The sequence below is a fragment of the Eptatretus burgeri genome, chromosome 2 (genome assembly GCF_056783735.1).
Source record: "Eptatretus burgeri isolate ZD-2024b chromosome 2, Ebu_testis_v1, whole genome shotgun sequence".
In the NCBI taxonomy this organism is placed as follows: Eukaryota; Metazoa; Chordata; class Myxini; order Myxiniformes; family Myxinidae; genus Eptatretus; species Eptatretus burgeri.
The window spans coordinates 20,858,601-20,875,163 of record NC_140962.1 but is presented as its reverse complement, the minus strand read 5'-3'; the positions used below and the strand labels follow the sequence as shown (position 1 = coordinate 20,875,163).

The window sequence follows — 16,563 nt, the reverse complement described above, 5'->3', positions numbered from 1 at the left end:
AGACAGGGTTTGTTCGGCGCTATTCTCCGCGCTCGCGCACGGGGTCCCAGGGCTCGCGTGAGGATCAAAGGAGCAAAGCAGGAACAACAAGCTCGCGACCCAAACCAGAACACCAACATGAAGACCGCCGAACCCTCCTCGTCCGCCCCTTTTGTCGCGCGGGGCTCCGCCCTTTGCCCCGCCCTGTTTTCGGCTCCACCTTCCTTCGAGGTTCCCGAAAAGGGGCGTTCACTCACGCTCTCCCTCCACCCCGCGCGGGGGCCGGGGGAGTCAGTTTTTGGCTCTGGGCCAGAGAATTATTCCCCCAAAAAGAGGCCCCCACCTTTTCTCACCTTTGACCCCGGCTAGGATCGCACCTCCCCCACACCGAGCGTGGAGAACTCAAACGGGAGAAACAGGCGGGAAACCCCGCGCGTCCTCGCAGTTCCTTCCTTGGCGCCTTTGTTTGACGTTCGGAAGCAGACGTAGTGGAGAAGATGTGGTAGCGTAGATGGTGGAGGTGGCGTGGTTGGCGCTGTGATGGGAATGGCATGGTTGTTGAGATGCTGTTTGTTTGAAATAAAAGATAGAGAAAGAAAAATGACTAACTGGAGGATCCCAGCCCGAATGGATCACAAATTCCCTCTATACAACGGGTTTGAACTGACTACACATGTAACTACAGAGATATCTCACCTGAGGGCCCTTTATGGTGTAATGCGAATTTCCACAGCCGTAACAATATAATCTGTTCGATCAGCTCCCTTTGCAGATCTCTGTATGTAGTCTACAATGCCTCCACTAAATTCAATGAAATTAGTAAATTCTTTGGCAGTCATCTTCCTTACATTAGCCATGACATCCGCTATAAACCCAACCTCAGTGTCTTTTGAATCATCCAGAACATCAATTGAATGTTTCTTTGCAATCTCATTCATCAGGTCACTTTTGGTGCTCTTTGACATAAGACCCTGGCTGTCAAAAAGCAAAGATGACGACGTCGTCATATTCTAGAAGTTCTGTCATGGATCTCCCTCGGGCACGGGCAATTTCAATGACACGCTGCCTATGTTCATCTTCCCTCTGTGTTTGTGACTTTCCTGAAGCCTCTTGTCCTTTTGGGATTACGCGGATACTCTTGAAAGTTTTCAGATTTGTTCTGTGAGTGGTCCGAAATATTTGAGCCGACAGTTCAACAAACAATTCTTTACGTAGTTTCTCATAGGCTGCGGTCTCAATTGCTTTTACCTGAAGCAGCTGATTCTGCATTTCGTCAGTCATTACTTCCTGTGTCATTATATTGTGAAGTATTTGCTGTGTGGCATCTTTCCTGAAAGGATTCTCCTTGTTTTCAATAACACTTAGAATTTCTTGGACGTTTCTTTCCCCGGTTTCAGTCTCATATTTGCTGAAGGAGTTGTTTACATCTAGCTGGTACTGGGTTGTAACTCCACATAGTTCTCTGAAAAGATTACTAATTGCCATCATCTCATGGTAGATTATGTCCCACATTGCAACGTATTTCTTCTTCTTTGTGCTGCCTTTCTTGAACCTATTTATCGTTTGCTCCAGCGCCATGTCTGCTCCAGTTGCTCTAAAATTCCCAGGTGTCCTCTCTATGGCAAATTTGCCCTCTTGGAATACTATGTGGATCTCAGGTGCTGTTTGTGGGAGTTTGCGCATGTCCTCAAAATAGAGGGAACCCCACCTGATGTAGTTGGTTGAGTCAAAAGCCATGAAAATTGGAAGCAATGCTTGCACAGTCTGAAGATGTAAATCCCAATTTATGAATAATGTACACTTCGACGATGGAAAAACTGGAATTTTTGACATGTCTGAAATAGCACCATTTATCAAAGTTGATGTTTTCGTAACAAAAGGGTTAATTATTATACAATGCATATCATGTGATAGAGATATATCTTTGCAACCTCTGACAGCCAGCAAACATTCTCAAGTAGTACAGGCAGCCTGTAACTCACATTTTTCTTCCGGTGGGTCAGATTTTAAGCAACCCCCGATTTCCATGACCTTTTGACCTCTGGACAGCAAATTTGCATAATAATCAGATAATTACATATTGTCACATGTAGAGTGAATAAAAACAAATATTTTGAATGGTAGTTTGCAGTTGTATCATGTATGGTTGTGGCGTTATAAGCATTTTAGTTTCCCCGACCCCAAATTTTTGGTCGCCTCATGAACGCAAAAGCTTGACATTGTGACGTCATTTTCTCAAATCCGACCAGGCTCCCAGATATCCACCTTCACTTTTTTGATGTCCCACATGGTCTACTTCAATAATATGAAGAGAAACTTAGGGCACATAAAAGTCACACAGAAACCACCCCAGCCCATTGACTAGAGTGGGTTACTTCCCCAAAGAGTCATTTGCATTCTTCTCAGAAACGATAAACACAATTTTGATGAAACTTCACGACAACCTTCATCACTAATGATGTACCAAAGTTTGTTCATGACATTAGAAAACTGCTCTAAGGTTCGTAGGGGATTTAAGGGGGGTTGCCCCACAAATTATGTACATTTCTTCTTCTCAGAAACAACACACGCAATTCCGATGAAACTTGACCAGCACCTTTATCACCCGTGATGTACCAAAAACTTTGTTCATGGCATTAAAAAAATAACTAAATAAATAAAAATCCATGGATATTTACTTTCTATGCCATTATATATTTTGTGGGTCATCCATCCCTACCAGTGGTTACCTGGTTATCTTATTCAGCCACTACCAGGTGAGCACCAGGGTATTGCCCCGATGTTTAATATCTCTGCGAGGTTCTTTGTCATCATTCCTGTAGGTCCAGCCATCACTGGTAAAACTTTGGCATTCTTCAGCTTCCAGGATCTTCTCATTTCATTCTTGAGGTCTTGGTATTTGGTCATTTTCTTGATTTCTGCATTTAGTCCAAAATCACTGGTATTGACACCTCAATCAGCAATGCCTTATTATTTTTTTTGTAGCCAAGTATGATATCTGATCACAATGCTTCGTTTTCGATGTTCACGCGCGATGGGATCATTAGGTCGTATGTGAGTGGTAGGTACTTACATGTTTTCAGTGATTAGTTTTGGTTCATGTTCCCACAAATTTTCTGGAATGGGGACATCAAAGTTTTTGCAGATGCGCCAGCAGATTAAAATATAAACCTTGTTGTGTCATTGTGTGTACAGCTGCTCTGACATGAGGTGTGTGTCTGTGTGTCTGTGTGTAATCATTAAGGAAAACATATCATTCTCATTACTAACCCCACCTCCACCCCTCACCTTTCTCTCACTCCCCTCTCTCAACTGCCCCCCGCCAATACCCATCAGCGAAGCGACGTGCTGTATTTGCTTGTAAATAAATTCTGGAGTTCACCACAGTTGATGCACTGTCGATTACACCATCCTATGTAACACATACATTAGTCATTCATGCCAAAAATAAATAAAATTCTCACTCCTCTCTGCGAATGTACAATCGGGACAAATTCAGAATTTTGACCTAATATGCAGGTTATGACATTCAATTTAAACAAGTTGTTCCTTGATCATAAACTGATGTTTGTAGACAGACAGACGGACAGACATGAACGTATTTCCTTATCCCGCTTTTCGCTTCGTGTGCGGTTATAATGTAGTTTGCTTGACCTGCAAGCATTATTAACTGCGGTTTGAAAGGGGGGGGGGGTTGCATGTTTAGTGTTAAACTACCGAGAGAATCTTGGATAGGGAGGATTGAAGTCAATAAGATATGGGAGAGAAGTGGGATTGTACTTCGTCAGGAATTGCTTCGAATTTCCTCAAACTCCTCCTGGTGGTGGTCGTATGACAGCTTAGCTGCAGGGGTAGCTGTCATTTCTTGAAGCGTGACTGTCGCTGATGCAGTGCCCCTCTACCAGTACACACACTGGAACTGGTGCTCATTTCGCCAAACTCGGAAGGATGACAGGACGAGTTAACCCCCTGGTGTATTAATTCAGCGGCCAACGGGGCTTGAACTCAGGACCCGAGGATCTCAAGCAGTCATCCTAACCACTGAGCCAACACCAGGTTTAAACTCCTCCTCCAACTTCTACATATGCAGAACAAGGCTGCTGGTGGCATCATCGGCTGAGGGGATGGCTGTGCCGCTGCTGCTGTGCACCTATACCAGTACACTGGTACTCATTTCGCAGACCTCAGAAAGATGACAGACTGAGTCAACCCTACATGGTGTTAATTCAACGGATTACAGAAGCTCAAACTCAGGACCCGAAGATCCCAAGCCATCCACCGGAGCCACCAAGCAAACACCAAGCTTTTTAAAAGTCTTCACTCTTCATGTTACAGTCCAGAGAAAATAAAAATATAAACATAGGGGCAATACCCCTCACCAGGTAGCGGCTGGACAAGATAATTAGGGAACCACTGGTCGGCATGGATTACCCACAAAATATGTAATGGAGAAGAAAATAAATATTTATAGATTTTCATGTGAAAAATCTTTGGTAAATCACGGATGATGAAGGCAGTGATCTAGTTTCATCGAAATAGTACCGATAGTTTCTGAGAATAAGTTAAAAGTATCTGTGGATGGACGGACTCTAAACTCCCAAGAAGTCCGTCCCAGGTGAGCGAAACGAGTCATCTCACCTGAAAGCCTGGCCACGGCTTGGATGCTCCGGGTACCAATGTCGCCGGTACTTGACAAGCAGCCGCGCAGTCAGTTCGGTGATGAAGTCTCCGACCAGTGCAAGTGGGAAGGTATCCCCACGACGCAACAACCTCGACACAAAGAACACTGCCGCAGCGATTTCCTCCCGCATCCTGCAACAACCACAATGAGCACCACAAAGCCACAACCAAGCTCAATCAGACGGATTTACCAAAAAAAAAACAACCTCACATATAATACACATCAAGGCGATTTATATCAAGTCCTTATATGGCATTTCCGTCCCAGTGCACCAAGGTGTGGCCAACACGACCACCGCCACAAATGGTCCACCTTGTCCCAGGTGAACGTGCATCCGATGGACGGCACACTTCAGCATAGGGAGAGTCGAGAGTAAGTGAGTAATGAGTAGAATAAAGACACACTTTTCAAACTTACCTAATCACCTTTACGTGTTTCTTTGGGATAGATGTTAACTGTATGTATTACATATAATTTAAAGGTTTTCTTTAATAAATAAATAAATAAAATTATTCTTTAAAAACCCTCCGAAGGGAAATCTCTCTCCAGCAGCTTTCAGGCGAACACTCGGTTTCGGTGAAGTTAAAACATGTATAAAGTCCTCTGATTGAACACAATTTCCAGCTGTATTTAAAGGGAACATTAATCAGGCTGATTGGACTTCTCGGGTGTGTCCTGTTCGCAATAAGCTTGTTATCGCTTGCCATCGCTTGCCATCGCTTGTTATCGCTTGCCATCGCTTGTTATCGCTTGCCAAGCCGGCCGTTCCTTACCAACTTACCACTCCCTTGCAACTTACCTATCGCTTGCAAGTGATTGCTTGAGTGCTTAATGGGCTTGGTGAGCGCTTTGCAAGCTGTTTGGTCATGGACTTGTTCAACAACCGATATAAAATTATTTAAACAGCTAATTAATCCAACGAGGGCTTGGCTAGTCCAGGGTAAATGCGCCTGTGTTAACTTTTACCTTTCTTTGCTTCATTACTTTCTCTTTCTTTTTATTCATATTTCTTTCTTCTTTTGGTTTTTTTAAATTTTGTGTTTTTGTTCATTTCGGCCATTTACATCACGGTGGAGGAATTTGACGCTTTGCAACATCAAAACACTCACTTGGTTGGTTACGATTGATGGTTATACATAAATTTTAAAATATCGTGTCATTATTAATTACCAGTAGAGTACCCACCCTCCCTCTCAGTGGGAGGAAAGAAAGAAAGAAAGAAACATATAAATTAATTAATAAACAAACAAACAAACATATAAATAAATAAACTAGAGGGGGAGCACTCGGTCGAGGGCAAAACCTCTGCCGCCAATACTGCTCGGTCACTCAAGTGAACCTGATATCCCATTCATTCAATTTGACGTCAACAGTGCTCACAGAGTTATAGTTTGCAACTTTCCCTTTTACTTTTAACTTTTACATACTCAATTCATTCGTCATAATTAGATTCCTTGAGACAGAAATTGATTTTACGTGGGTATATCCACCTGAAGTTCCAAAATCAGCCGCAATTATAATTTTGGCATGTTTTTTGTTGGAAATCACTTATAACATGAAAAAATGCAAAAAAAAAAAATCGAAATTTTGTTGAAAAAAAAGTTGCAAAATTTTTTAAGTTTTTTTTTCTTTTTTTTCTCCAACAATTTTTTAATTTTTTGGGGGTTGGAAATCACTTAAAACATGTAGAAATGCAAAAAAAAATCAAATATTTTTTTCAAAATGGCCAAAACAGATCACACTCTACGGAACCATGATTGAATAAATTAAACTAGATCGACGTGCATGTAGAAATGCGGAAAAAAAAAAAAATCCAAATTTTTTTGAAAAAAAAGTTGCAAAATTTTCTGGTTTTTTTCTCTAAGAATTTTTTTTTTGGGGGGGGTGGAAATCACTTAAAACATGTAGAAATGCAAAAACAAAAATTCAAATATTTTTTCAAAATGGCCGCCGTAGCGGCCATATTGGATTTTGGACCAGGTCCAAAATTTAATGGCATGATCGTTGGACCATACCTAATCCCCCACCAAGTTTCGTCGAAATCCATCAAGGAGTTTTTCCGTAATACTGTTCACAAACAAACAAACAAACAAACAGACAGGGGTGAAAACAGTAACCTCCGTCCATCTTCGATGGTGGAGGTTAACAAACAAATAAATGAAATTGCTCGTTGAGCAAGGAATTTCCAGAATAACTTTGTCATATATCCATGATCTCTGAAAACACAAAAACCTGGAAATCAATTTGGTTCTTACAAGTCGATAGTTCTACTGTTTAATGAGTTATAGCACTTAGTTTGGTCATGATCATGACTTGGAAGTCAATCGGACTTGAAATGGCGTTTTTATCGCAATTTGAAAGTTTTGACCTGACCATCCTGACATTCGACCCCCGACCGCTAAGAAGGGTGTTGGTGTGACACCCCAATGAGACATGTGGTTTGATGCAGAATTGGAAGATGCACATTTTGGATTTGGTTTGAAGTCGATACGACCATTTTAGCGGACGTTACTGCGAAAATAAGAATTTCGGTTTTTCGGTGACCTTGACCTTGACCTTTGACCTAGATTCACCAAAAACGACAAGTGTCTAAGTTGGACCATGGCTAACGTCTGTACCCAGTTTGGTCATGATCGCTGAAACGGTGTGGCTGCTACAGGGTAAACAAACAGACAAACAAACAGACAGGCCAGTAGGCGACGAGGGATTCGCAAGGATCGAAGCGCTGGATAGGATGCTTTTCATTCTGACCGATCCACCGACGAAGATTCATTGCCTAGACGTATTGGTTCACATTCAATTGTTCCTCTGCCTGGAAAGATTTTTCCTCTTGCGTATTTTGCCAACTGGCACTCCTCATAAAAATGACGGTAAATAGACACCCTATTTTTGAAGGACTACCATTTGAAAAATAATCGGTTTGCTGGTTTGTGCTGTGGAGCCTCGCGTTGCACACACACGCACACGCACACGCACACGCACACGCACACGCACACACACACGATAAACTTCTCTCAACGCTCTTGTTTGACCACACCTCCTGAGCCACACAATATTTTTCATAAGCCACGCCCACTTTCCTACGCCACTCCCACTTTAAATAATAAATAATTGGAGGTGATGTGTGGGTCGTGGAATCGTTTTCGGTAAATAAATAAAAAGGTGGAACGACGGTGTAGTTCCTTACAAACACTGTATACACACCTTAAATGACGGTAAATAGACACCCGATTTTTGAAGGACTACCATTTGAAAAATAAAACCTCAATCAAAAATTGGCTCGAGTAAAATGTTCTAAATATCTCGAAGTGTTTAATTCCGAAGTCTCGTTTCTCTACATTCAAAACTGAAGGACAAGTATTGAAAATAATGCACGCGGTTTTTCGGCCGCTGCACAGCAACGGGTGGTTGCTCGGCAACGAAATTCAAACGCGCACATTCCCAGTATATATTCCACCTGTTGGCAAAGTTTCATCGAAATCGGTTCGCCGGTTTGCGCTGTGGAGCCTCGCGTTGCACACACACACACACACACACACACACACACACACACACACACACACACACACACACACACGGAAAACCCGACAATAAGGGATATCTAGCATATATAGCGAATCCAATAGACAGACAGACACAGAATGACACACACAACCGACCAACATAATTGCCGAAATCCAAAGGATTCCGGCAATTAACAAATAAATAAATAAACAAACAAACAAATAAATAAATAAACAAATAAACAAACAAACAAACAAACAAACAAATAAACCAATGTCACCCGCAGGGTGACCCGTATCTTGCCAAAAGGTGACCACGTGTGACTTCTTTAAGGTCACACTGAGATGAACAGGTCCTGCTATCCACCAGGAGTGACTCCTTGAGGAATATCTGCCGACGAGAGATTCCGATGAGAATCGTTCTACAGAGTAACCATGAAAAATATGCTTTTGCCTCATAACGTCACCAAATGACGTCATAATGTCTCAAGCTTGACATATCCAGAAAGCACTCATCGAGGTGTTCAATTTGAGGTACTACACGATATGGTTCCTAAAGCTTGAAAATTTGACCATGGGGTCAAATATGTTTGACCTGAGGTGCTAACCATGAAGGTCAAGGCCAATCGCCACCAAAAATTAATCATCTGAGCGCCAGACCATGAACTATATTCCCATGAAGTTTGAAGACGATCCGATCAAAATTACTCAAAAAATAAGGGTTTCGTCGACTCCCCTGATTTGCGACAAAGTGACCTTGACCTTTGACTTTGACCTTCAAATTTTTATGCGCTGAAAGGGACCTCGAAAGGCCTCTGATATGCGACGTTACAAAAATTTCCAATGATAACTGCTCTGCAGAATTTTTTATATGTGATTACAGACAAACAAAAAATAAAAAAAACATACAAGCTGACTAACATATCTTGCAAAAACTTCGTTTTGGTAAGATAAACAAAATATAAGATTGCTGAAAAATAAAGGTATAGTGTGTGTTTTGCAAGAATATATTTTGTTTGATGAAGACCCTCAGACTGCACCGTACCGTATAGATGTTTGTGTGGCGTGCGGCTAAAAGGTTCCAGAAGGTCTACTCGAAAGGGTACGTTCCAATAGTAGTTCTGGTCGAAAGGGTCGAATCTCCAAAGGATATAAATGTCTGAGGGGTCTAAAGGATCTACGGTGTCTAAAGAGGTGTAAGTAGACCAAAGCTCTAAATGGTAATGCATCCAAGCAGTCTAAACACGTCTAAAGGGTGTTACGGTATAAGGACTCTCAAAGGCGAATGGGTCTAAAAGTGTCTTAAGTGTTTGGGGATCTTTGGGGTAAAAGATTTCTGAACTCTCTAACGGGGTCCAGAGGGTCTTAGGGATCTTAGATTTATAAAGTGTATAAGGGTTAGATTAAACGGGATATATAGGATCTACATAGTATAAGGGGTCTAACAGGGTCTACAGGGTCTAAAGGGTCTTCAAAGGTCTAAGTTGTTTCAGAAGTTTGAAGGGTCAAAAGGTTTGAAAGGTACGTTTCAATAGTACGTAATTAATAGACATAGTCACAGTGAAACTGAACACCGGGCGTAGTGGCGTGCGCCTGTAATCCGGCTACTCGGAGGCTTGGGTTGGAGGATCGCTTGATGACGGGGGCTCTGCACTGGGACGCGCTATGAGAGGGTGTAGGGCAGCCCGGAATCATGGCGAAACCCAATCCTTATCCCTGTGTCGTAAGAGGCGACCAGGGTTGCGTCAGGAAGGGCATCTGGCGTAAAACCTATGCCAAATCAGTATGCGGATAATAACGGATGATCCGCTGTGGCGACCCCTAACGGGAGCAGCCGAAAGATGAACAACAACAGTGAAACTGAAGGTCAAACAGTATGTGATTAAGTAACAATCAAGTAGGTTTGGGGCTGCACATACACTTGCTCCATTACATATACAGTAGATGACGCATCCCGTCTGGTTGACGTTCTGGCCCACTGTGTTGAGTAAAATTTACTATCGTCTACTCGTAAAGTTTTCAAAGACATAGTTTAGCATAATACAGCAAGTATATTGTTTTGCTCTAGGTTAAAAAATAATTATTTTTGTTCATAGTAGAGTGAGTGCTACAGTGCCAGCCATATACGGTCGATAGTGTTGTCGTCCGGTAGTACAGAATATAAAGCAGAATACAGTGCTATAATACTACAGTATAGTACAAATATAGTGTGATACAGTGCTATATCGTATTATACATATACATATACACACACATACATACGGTGCATCCAATGCTGTAATTGTGTACTATACGGTTGTGTTTTGTATGAGGCTAAGTTGGAGTATTTTCCGCAGGTGGTTAGGTGGTTAAGTAAAACCATGTGTGGTAATTAATCACAACACACCGTAAACAATTAGTTTATTTGAGTGAAATTCCTGGTTGTTTTTATTTCTTATTATTATTATTATTATTTGTACATTAATATTGCTTCCAAGTTAGCTGACAGGATGGTGCACAGAGGTAGTATACTTAACTTTTTGCCTTGGTCGGGTTCGATTCCCAACTTGACAAAAACTCTGGTACTTTTCAGACAGGGTGTTGGCATCATCAAGTGCTTCGTCCGTTGGATGGACCTTCAGCCGGGTGCCAAATCTGCTCGGATTAGCTGGTGGAAGTTAAATATCCCACATTGTCTGTCTCAAATGGAGTAAAAGTTAACAATGGTACCCTGACTACCGCTGAGAAGGCAAAGGCAACCCACCCAAAAAGGTAGGGTTTGAAACAGCAAAGTGCTTACATTGTGTAGCTTTTCTTGGTTGCTTTATGCAGCTTTTTTGGCTGGAAGAGCATGGGGGCTAATTTATTGAAATCCTTGCCACCTGGGGGTAATTGATTACGTCAGAGCTGATTGGTTATTCCATCCAATTACAGGTGAGGGCCGTGATTGGATCTTGTTACCTCTACCACCGAAGGTTGTTTTTGTTTGTTTGTTTTACCATTTGTAGGCTCACATAATGGCTTCAATATGAAAAAGGATTGAAATTCAGGTATTAAAGAGACATTGTACGAAGACGAAAAAGTAAATAATTTGAAGCTTGTGATTGAGAAAGCAGAGTTGGCCAGCATCGCTCATTTGCTTCATGTCTGCACTATTTTGTTCGATCTTGGTCAAATCATTATATTTACAGACTGATGCTTGAATACGAAACTGCAATGTGGGCTGCCACTGGCCAGATGATATATCAACTAATGATCTGAAACTGAAAAAAAAAATGTCATAAAAGCAACAAATTAATTTGATTTTTGTTTTATCAAAATACAAATTGCACATTATTATGACGCATGAAATACAACCATCGACTGTATATGAACTTGTCATGATGAATATGAAACATTTTCCACTGAAAAAAAAATACATAATACAGCGTGGGGCAGCGAAACGGGAGATTTCAAAAACTCAGTCATTAAATAAACATTGTGTATTTGTCCAATTATAAATATGCCATCTTAAAGTACATAGCATGACATTTATTTTTTGAAGATCGCATCCTCGAGGTCACCTCCGTCTCTGCACAGACATTCCTCTAGTCTTCTACGTATGCTTCCCATGACACGGCATAGCATCTCCAAAGAAATTCCAGGAATTTTTAAAAGAAGTCTTTCTTTCAGCTCTTCAATATTGTGTGGGCGATGAGCATACACTTTGCTTTTTAAGTGCCCCCAATAAAAAAAGTCACTTGCTGACAGGTCCGGGGACCTTGGAGGCCAAGTAATGTCACTATCCCTGCAGATGATGTGGTTATGATAAAGTAGTCGTACGGCAGCCATTGACACCCTTGACGGTATGAGACGTCGCACCATCTTGTTGAAACCAACTGGCCTCATTAAATTGAGGAAACCTAGTAGCTAGTTGATCAGTCAAAAAAAGTTGCAATCATGTTGGCATAGCGGAGCTCGGTTTTGAACATCTCCCATTTCTCTGCATCATCCTATATATTGATTCTGAATTGCAGACATGTGAGTTGTAATAATTAATCTTCAGTACCTTGAAACAAAAAAACAACTCACTAGATATTAGAAGTACCCAATGCAATTGTTTATGAACTGGCCAGAATGAATATGTAATAAAAAATAATGCAAATTTTCCACCAAGAACATTAATATATATTTCTTTACAAGGAACTTCAATGCAGGAGGAGGCCATTACACCCATCAAAGTGTGCACTAAGGACAAGAGTTGCATGTCAGTGCTCTATCCATTATAAATGCTAAGCGTCAAGCAAAGAAGCAACATGTCCCTTTTTTAGAGTATTTGATCTGGCTCTGATCAGATACTTTTTTTGGTATGTACTGTTCTTGTTTTGTTGTGTTTTTTGTTTGTTTGTCTTTTCCTGTCAATTTTTTGTTTGTTTGTTCGATTACTTTTTATGTTTCGCTTTGTTTGCCCTGCTTGCTTGTTTCTCTTTCCATATCCTTTCTTTCTCCGGCCTTCCTCTCCCACTTTGTCCACCAGCGAGGAGGGAAGCATTGTGCTCCCCTTTGGCGTGCCCCTCCCTACCTTCCGCCCTCCCCCCTAGTGTTGTCTTTTCTCCCAGAACCCCAGCATGGCGAACAGGTGCCATAACTACATGCAGTTTTAATTCCTACCAAAGTCCACTGTCCTGGCAAGGGAGACTTTCGGCAAGAACGTATTGTTGGGGGTTCTAGGGTTCAAGGCTGAAGACTTCTACTGCCTGATCTCTCTTGCCCATATTTTGACGGCATTTGCCGAGTTCTGGCACTGGTGGGCTACCGCTCAGTCAGCTTGATTAATGGCTGACTGGGTGGTCGAGGCTCTCTGAGAGACTCAGGGGAAAGTTGTAACTGTCTACCGAGACAACGAGGACATGAGTGATTACGATGTCAAGATTTGGTTTAGTTGCTCCGTGGACATCCGAAGGCCAGTATGGTTCGTCCATAACAGCCTTGGCATATGGACCAGCCGAGTCAGATATGGACAGGGGAAGATGGCACTGTCTCCCATATCCCTAATGGGACTACAATCAGGATGGACCATGGTGAAATCTTCAATGCCGGGGGGCCAAAAGTACTGGGTGCAAGGAAGTGCCTGGAATGTCCTATCCCAAAAAGAGAATGATAACCTGTCTCTATTATCACCTGAGCTCAAGTGTTTGAACATCGGTGTTGCAAGCTCTGAGATTCGGAGACTGGATAGTAGCGAGATCATGGCAGGTGGTTACACCTACTATTGCTCTGGTCACTCTGATTGTTACCATGCCCAAGGAGTTGCTGTAGCTGTGTCCAAGAAGCTGACTCCAATGATAATTGATGTAACATCTGCCAATGAGAGTATTATGAAATGAAGGATTCGTCACTCCTTGGGTGTTGTTTCCCTGGTCTCTGTACATGCTCCGACTGAGGCGAGTGATCTTGCCGTAAAGGATGCATGTGCTCGATTCTGTGGTTGATCAGTGCCCCAGGCGAGATACTCTTCTTAGTCTGACAATATTAGCCGGTAAAAGTCGAAAAGGTCGAAGTTTGGGTGTCAAAGCTGAATTTTTGCACACTGACCTGGGAGACCTGTTAGATATCCCACAAAAAAGTCCCGAAGAATCCCATGGGGCGTTTTTCCAAAATTCAAGATGGCCGTCACATCGCCTCTCAAATCATGAAATCGGCATAGCTAGAAAACTATTGAACATAGGATGTTGCTTTTGGTGTCTACTTCCATGTTTTGTGACCCAAGGAATCCAATGGAAGCAAAATTAATCACCTCCAGCCATATTTTTCTCATCATAAATCCAATATGGCGTCCCATCCCGCATTGTAATTTTTCCAAATTTCTGAAATGAATGTCCGTTTCTTCGTGGAGTAATATTTTTTGATGTTGGACGACATTTTCTGGCTCAACTGTGGAAATAAACAAGCCCTAACTGCAGTGCTGCCGCCTATGGGTGGTTGAAGTGAGGGAAATGAAACCGAAACCTTGTAAAACGAAAACGAAACATCGCAATCAAAGATGACCGATATCAGGAAAACTTTGCCTCGCCACTGAGAGGACGACCTAAAATATCATCTTTATTGTGAGAAGAAGAGACGAAAACGGTATTGTATTCTCTTTCATACCCTTGGAACGAGGTTGACACTATTCTGTGTGGCCGATCAGGAAAATGAAGGCCGATCAGGAACCGTAGACATAGGTAGATGGCTATATGGTCCGAGGTACATAGCATCCCTAAAACGAAACTAGTTGTTGATCGGGAATTCCGTTCTTTGGGTTCATCATTTCTCGCCGCAGCCGTCGTCGGCTGAATTAATCGATCGGTCAATTTATTTCACAACGTCCCACGTCGGTCATGCATTTATTTTATACCGCATCGCGGAGGGAATTCCGCACACAGAAATCGAGGCCTACGCAGGAAATTCGATTTTTTTTTTCAAAGAAGTAACGTATTGCGATTTGGATAGCACATGATAAGACATGTTTTGAGACGGGTTTAGAGCAAAACTATTTGTATCGATTGCAGAGCTCTGCAAGGGCTTGAAATTATCTTCTAATCTTCACACCTATTTCTTTACTTCAGGCGCCATGTCGAGTCGCTGTGCGCTGTGCCCGGAGTTTGTTGCTGAATCTCCCTCTGAATTTCAACCCGATGGAGAAACCGTACAGGTCGGGGCCAAGGCGAGGTCTACAATTGTTGATGCCAGTCGCCAGAGAGAAGACGGCAGAGACCAGTATCTCAGCACTGCCCAGCCACTCATAGTTCATGTGTCCTGTAGGAAGGTTTATACTCAAAAGAACACTATCATTTCCCATACGAAGAATCTAAGCCCCTATGGTGATAACATTGAAACCCTCTTTCTTTGTTCTACTGAACAGCATTCAAGTAAATTTGACATAACCAAGGACTGTCTGATTTGTGGTGAGGAGGAAAATGAAAACAGAACGAAGAAGGTTACCAACAAAGACGTTGATAGAGTGTGCAGATGTGAAAAATTACCATTCATCCAGAAGATCAAGACACATGCTGAAGATCGAAATGATGAAATTGGCAGAAAGGTGCTGTGTCATATAGCCACAACCATAGATCTTCCCGCAGCCGAGGCCAAGTACCATAATTGTTGTCGTCTCAATTTCTTTCGAACTAAGAAACCATGCTCAGAGCACATTGAGGACAAGAAGAAAGCCTTCGACTTCCTCTGTGACTTTCTCAAAGACAACTCGGAGTGCCAGTATTCGATAAGTGAGTTGGAAGAGATAATGAAAGAGAACATGCATGATGAGGCTGAAGTATATACCAGAAAGCATCTTGAACATAAACTGAAGGAGCATTTTGGTGACAGCTTGGTTGTTACATCATTCGCAAGCAAACCCGATTTATTGACATTTCGCACAGCTTTTAGTGCAATCGTAAACAAGTCTTGGCACGATGACAGGAATCCTGATCCTCAGTCTGAGACACAGTGCATGGCTAGAACAGTCGCTGAAATAGTGTCTGCGGACATCCGTTCCATGCCTTGTGAATGTGATGTGTACCCCTCCCCTCGTTCTCTACAACTTAATTCTCTGCAAAAGGCAGTTCCTCAGACACTCCATAGTCTAGTTGAGAGAATCATATCTCAGCGAGGTCACCATGCCCAAAATACTACACTGACTCAGCGTAAGAGCGTTGCGATTGAACAAGCTATCATATCAGCCACACACCCCAGTTCTTTCCTGTCCCCATTGCTAATAAGTCGAGGTGTATATCTGCACAGGAAATATGACTCAGAGAATCTCATAAACATGTTTCAAGCTTTTGGCTTCTGTTGCTCATATGAGGAGGCCAGGAGATATCAGTCGTCAGCTCTTTATGATTCATCCCTATTCCCTACGAATGATGATGCATTTGTTCAGTTTGTCTTTGACAATGCTGACCACAACGTCAAGTCTCTCGATGGCCATGGCTGCTGCTGAGACAGGAAGTGGACCAACTCATGTGGTGTCTCGTGACACCGATGTTCTTGTTATCCTGTTGGCAACGTTGAAGAGAGAGGAGGTCGTTTTGGTACAACCACAGCCCGGCAAGTCATCTAAATTCATCAATATTAAGAAGGTTAAGACAGACCTGGGGCATGAGCTCTGCGATGTCCTGCTGCCGCTGCATGCGATGACGGGTTGCGATACCACCAGTGCTCCTTTTAGCAAGGGCAAGAAGAAGCCCCTCATGCTCGCAAAATGCAGCGAAGAGTTCCGCTCTAACCTCGCCACCTTCAACAGCAAGGAAAGTGACAAAGCTTGCATTGCTGAAGCCGGAGAGAAATTGATGATGATGTTGTACAACGTGAAACAATTCAAAAGTCTTAATAAAGCTAGATACTTCCACCTCAAGCAGATGATCGCTCGCAAGAGTCTATCATCTACAACCAAACTTAGCA

The 16,563-nt window shown here is 42.4% G+C and overlaps 2 pseudogenes across 1 annotated transcript in view; one reads left to right on the top strand and one right to left on the bottom strand.

Moving 5' to 3' along the window:
• LOC147031549 (protein BTG4-like) overlaps positions 1 to 16,563 on the bottom strand; it is a 102,795-nt pseudogene that overhangs the window by 13,891 nt on the left and 72,341 nt on the right. The window contains exon 9 of the transcript XR_015053406.1: positions 4,618 to 4,791. The product of XR_015053406.1 is annotated as a protein BTG4-like (transcript). The remainder of the gene's footprint in view (positions 1 to 4,617; positions 4,792 to 16,563) is intronic.
• Positions 9,736 to 9,876, top strand: LOC147031550 (signal recognition particle RNA; annotated as a pseudogene).